The sequence below is a fragment of the Sinocyclocheilus rhinocerous genome, unplaced genomic scaffold (genome assembly GCF_001515625.1).
Source record: "Sinocyclocheilus rhinocerous isolate Xijiao unplaced genomic scaffold, SAMN03320098_v1.1 scaffold4144, whole genome shotgun sequence".
In the NCBI taxonomy this organism is placed as follows: Eukaryota; Metazoa; Chordata; class Actinopteri; order Cypriniformes; family Cyprinidae; genus Sinocyclocheilus; species Sinocyclocheilus rhinocerous.
Window position 1 is genome coordinate 36727 of NW_015667378.1, and position 5563 is coordinate 42289.

Below are 5563 nucleotides of genomic sequence, written 5' to 3' on the forward strand. Positions count from 1 at the left end.
TTTTTTGCATAGCTGAAGGAACAGATGCTGTAGACATACATTAAAAAAATTATACATTTCTAAGGGAACTCCTTACGGACAGTGTGTTAAAATATGCGAACAAGTTAAAAAAAATATGCAAAATATGTAACAATTTAAACATCATATTTCTATATGAAATAATTCTATGCAATGTCATTGCACATATTTATCATGGTCAAAAATGTGTAGAGAATTACAGAGTATTTACTGTTGTAATACAAGGGAACTGACATCTTACATTTTGGTTTTAGGAATTAAAGAACAAAAAAGAACAGTCTTTATATTTTTGAATGTTTTTCTCTTTTGCGCAAGTGACAAGTCTTCTAAAAGCCGAGTCTCCACTGACGTTCACCTACAGTCATTGTCTCTGTCAGAACACAATTACTCCTCATCCAGGAAAGGGGCCCTGGCGATAAGCAGTGGGAGGGTCTTCATGTAAAATTCACTTAGGTGCCATATTTTTCCTCCTGGACAAGATTAATTGTATTATAACTCGTTTCAGGGAAGAATAATGGCAGGGCCGCCGTTCTCCTCAAACACTCCGATCACGGGTATTTCTTAATCCATCCTGCAGAATTGAGGTTAAGAGGGATCTCCTGGAGGTTATCTGACTCCCCTACAAGAGCCAGCAGAGATTGATGGGCTAAAGAGACTGAGATGCGATGGTCATATTCATATGGTAATGCCCCATTGTAGCAAGCATCACATGGTTTTCTCTGGAGATTATCTGACTCCCCTACAAGAGCCAGCAGAGATTGATGGGCTAAAGTGACTGAGATGCGATGGTCATATTCATATGGTAATGCCCCATTGTAGCAAGCATCACATGGTTTTCTTAATCTCGGCTGTAGTGAAATTGAGCCGCGCGCTTTATCATGCGCTGCAATGATGCAGCAGGAGACACCAGAAAGTGGCGTGTATTCCGAATTAGATGCGTTTTGTAGAACATGGATTTTTTTCCGGTAGAAATCCGAGAAGTAAAATGATAACTCAATCTGTGACTCTTTTGGTGTTTTTTATCTACAGTATGAATTCCAATGTGTGAAGATATGAAGGATCTTACAAGTGATAAAAAAAAACAAGATTTAAAAGGGCTGTCCGTCATAGATTATAGATACGGTCAAAGTAATATCTTTTGATTGTATGTCATGTTTTTCTTAAATCCATCAACAATGTATGTATAACTGAACAAATATTATCAGATTCAAATCCTTGTAATATATTGTGCAATGCATAAATGTCAGACTATTCATTGTATGATCATGACTAATAACACTGAGTTTCAATAACTGGCTCTGTCTGTTCATCTGCTCTGCAGCATTCATCCATGATCTGTCCAATATGTATTTCTTCAAAATTATTTTGACTGCTGTACAGTATAATGCCATCTTGATCCTACTGCTTTTAATGCTCGACAGAGAACGGCACAATACAATATTCAAGCTAAGCCAAACTATACAACAAAATGGCAGCCACAAAGCATTTTGTAGAAATTCAGTGGTATTGGGCTTAATATTCAAGTAAAAAAAACTGAAATCAAAGAATTTAAATGAATTACGGTAAATGAAAAAAATAGACAAAAGAACTGGCCCCATTTACTTTGTAGTATTTAATGAAATCGCTTTTTTTGTTCTGTTGATCGTGTAAGATACGCAAATTGTTGTATATTAACCAAATATGTAGCCATTAATTTAGCATATTTGAATTCAGTCTGTCTGCATTCTGATATGTAATATCCACTTTCATGATACAATCCAAAAACATTTAATAAAATCCAATTCTCACCGATACATTTCTCATTGAATATCCTTTTTCAGTCTGAAGTAAAGATATAAAATTAATTGTGAAGAGCAATTCATGTCTTTAAACGGGATAGTTCACACAAAATTTTGTCATCATTTATTATTCATCATCAAAACTGTGTATGTCCATACAATAAAAGTCAGGGGGGTCCAAAACAACTCTGAACCCCATGACTTTCATTGTATGGAGGGAGAAAAAAAGAAAAAACACTGAGATATTCTTCAGAATGTTTCTTTTCTCCCCAGAAGAAAGTAAGTTATAACAGAATTTAAATTTTAGGCTGAACTGCCCCTTTAAACATTTTTCTAACTATCAAGTGGTCAGAGCCATGGTTTAGTGGTTAACAATGCTCTTTAAACTCATGCTGGCGGAACAATTCAAATCTAACTTGTGACATTTCCTGGTCCTGTTCCCCCTTCTACTCCCCCATTATTTCCTGTCCTCTCACTGTCTCTATAAATAAAAGTGGCGAAAGGCCAAAAATAATATTTTGCACTCTGATTAAGCAGAGCTGATATGGTCACTGCAGCAAAGCACCTGACCAATAGCCTGTTCCTGCAGTGGCATGTGGACAGATATCTGTAGGAGGATTTGATTAAGTTGGATGCAGTGTTTTTGACTGCTGGTCACTCTTTCAGCATCCATTGGATTTCTGTATCCAAGTGCTTGTGCGTGCATTTTTCTCCATATCATCTGCACACCGCCCAGGTCGCTAATCAATAGGCATATTAATCATTCAGAAGAAAAAAATGTGACAAACCAATTATTAATCTGCCCTGTCAAGTCCAATACAGTAATGAATTTACTAAAAATGGTCTTCACTTCATCCATTCATTAACTGCTGATGGGTGGCAGAGTAGACTTCACAATGTCACTGGATTTTCTCTAGTATTGATGCCGGCCTGGCAGCTAATTTACAACCTTGCCTCTTGTGCAGAGCCCTAGTCTGCACTAATAAAATGGAGCTTGATAATCGTTAAGGGGCCTGTCGGACAGCAGGCATGGCTCCGTCAGCCTGCACCAAACCCGCCAAGCACAACACCGTCTCCAAAACTAACAGGTGTGTACACAAAATATGGATGCGCCTATTACCAGCTCATGTGTGTTCTTGTGTGTGTAGGTTTACTCTCTACAGCTGCAGTAGTTGACAGAAAGGCAGGTTGCACTCTGGGAAGAGAGAGCCACTCACTGTCATTTCCATAGCGGGCAGCCATCTCGCTGACTGCTTGCACACACACACACACACACAGCAGACGATACACAACTCCACAGACCCACAACTGTCACGACAGGAGGCACCGACTTCCCTTAATCATTTACTTACAGTATGTCTTCATCAGCCTTTATTGATGGATGTTTTACACCCCACTAAACCTATTGACTACATAGAGATCAAAGACAGATGATGCATTGAGAAATCATTTACTGGGTGCAACTCACCCTTGTAAGTTCAATTAATGATCATTCCATGAGCCGAGCAGATTGTGATTCTTTCTTTGCATGCAGAGTGATTGGAATTTTTGGATTAGTTTTAGCTAGGCTTCAAGTCCACGTCTGTATTGCCACAAAACATCTCTGGTGGGCCCAGACTAAGATCATGTACTATTTATACACTTACTGTTGTCGAGTGTTGAACCCTCTTCTCAGCCCCACAACCCCGAATTTGCATACAAATGAAGTTATAAATGGGCTCAATGACATAATTGACTTGCAATTAGAAATATTCCAGAGCTGGTCACTTTGCAGTGGACAGAGCACGAGCAAAATGAGGGGAAAAAAAGGCCTGTTTAGCATATTAATGAAGCTCATTAGATGTCACTTCACCGAGCTGACAAGAGGACTTATATATGCAATGGCCCCACAGCTTAATTTGAAATGTGAGTTCTCAACACTAATTGTTTTTGAGCATGTTTCTTTAGATCATTGTGGAAATCGTGTCATTTTGGCAGCTGCGGAAGACAACTGCGGGCAATACAGACTGCACGCATCAACTCTAATATCAGAATGTTTCTTTAATTCAATTGACATTCAAATGCGCAGACGGGATGTACAAACACGAGCAAAGAAGGGTCTTCCAGCTCTGTAGATGTGTGTGTTCAATTGAATCGACAAACTAATGAAATAGAGGTACTTATATAATAATTATTTATATGCGTATATTTTTTAGATATTTACATATACATGCCCACACATTAATAGATAGATAGATATAGATAGATAGATAGATAGATCTGTTTAATATTATTTTGTTATTTATTTTATTATTAAATTATATTATTTTATTAATAAGCATACATACTTCTCATTCTTTATTATTATTACTACATATAATTGTAAAAAGTTAATTTCTAAAAATAAAAATTGATCAATCTTCTGTGGTGGGACCAGTGAAAGCAGGTCAAATAAAAATCTAACCTACTGGCCTGACAGAAAAAAAAATCTTTATTGTTGAACCACTCTACTTTTTGGTAAGTGCATTTTTGGTGAGTGCACTGGCGTTACCTTGCCACAGTTCATATACAAATGAATCAAAGGCAAACCAGATAGAGCAGTCAAGATGAAACGTCTGTGGTCGAACAGCAAGCTTGAAATAGTCTGAGATGCAGAGCCATCTTCACTCCGTAAGTGACGGGCTCTCCACTGTAAGCTCTCCACTGTAAGGAAGGGTAAGGAATGAAGCCAGGCTGCCTAATTATCCGCTGGTGTAGTTTGTGCCAGCCTCGGCATCTGTGTGGTGTGATGTGTGTGTGTGTTTGCGCGTGTGCCGAGGAGGTTGGTGGTTATCGCATAGACAGCTTTAGCACCCCCACATTGTAAACACGGGCCCCAGTCGCTTCCCCCGGCTTGTTAACATCATCTGCGTCACTCAGCACACCGTTACTGTCAGGTCCTCGCTGCGCCTGCCGCAATCAGCATTAACCATGTCAGCCCCTTAATGGGCCCGCCATAAAACCAGCTGACAGGCCAGCCAGCGTCGATCTGCGCCTAAGACAAACTGCCTTCCCGCCCTGCACGCACACACACACGCATGTGTGCCCACACATACATACTGTAGACACAGGCAGCGTACACAGTCTAGTTAGCTCAAATACACACAGCCACACACACAAATAGTGTCTCATCACTCGCTATCTCCCCAGCCTGCCAGACTCACTAGTGCGATGGAGGTTGTGCTATGAGATTATAATAACAATAACAGGGCCACCCAGATCCATTCTGCTGTCAACAAGTGGAGAAAAGCCACTTGATAACGCCGCTCTTTCTAAGCTGCCATTTTTCTACCATTCACTGACCCTCCACTGGGTCTGTAACTGCACTGTGCAAAATATTACTCTATCATATCTATGAAACTGTGCCATTTTTTTGTGAGCACACACTGCTTTTCCTTTTTTTTTTTACACTTTTCTTTTTATACAATGAGCGCTAGCAGTGTTGCAGTCGAATGGTACAGTGGTTGATGTCATTATCCTATCGAAACGGAAAAGCCCTTGGTATTTGTTGTTTGTTTTACACTTCATGTAAGTGATAGGCGCTTGTGTACTCATACAAAAGTGTTCTAGAAAATCAAATGGCATGGTGCTTTAGATGACTGAATCCTACAGTATGTGGTTATTATACAAATTGGTGGCTTGTACCTTTGAAGGTCTTCTTATGCAAGGTGAACTGCAAAGCACACATTTCGCATATTGGTCTTGTCTATATATTGGATGCATGCTGGATCAAATAAAACAAAGTGCGT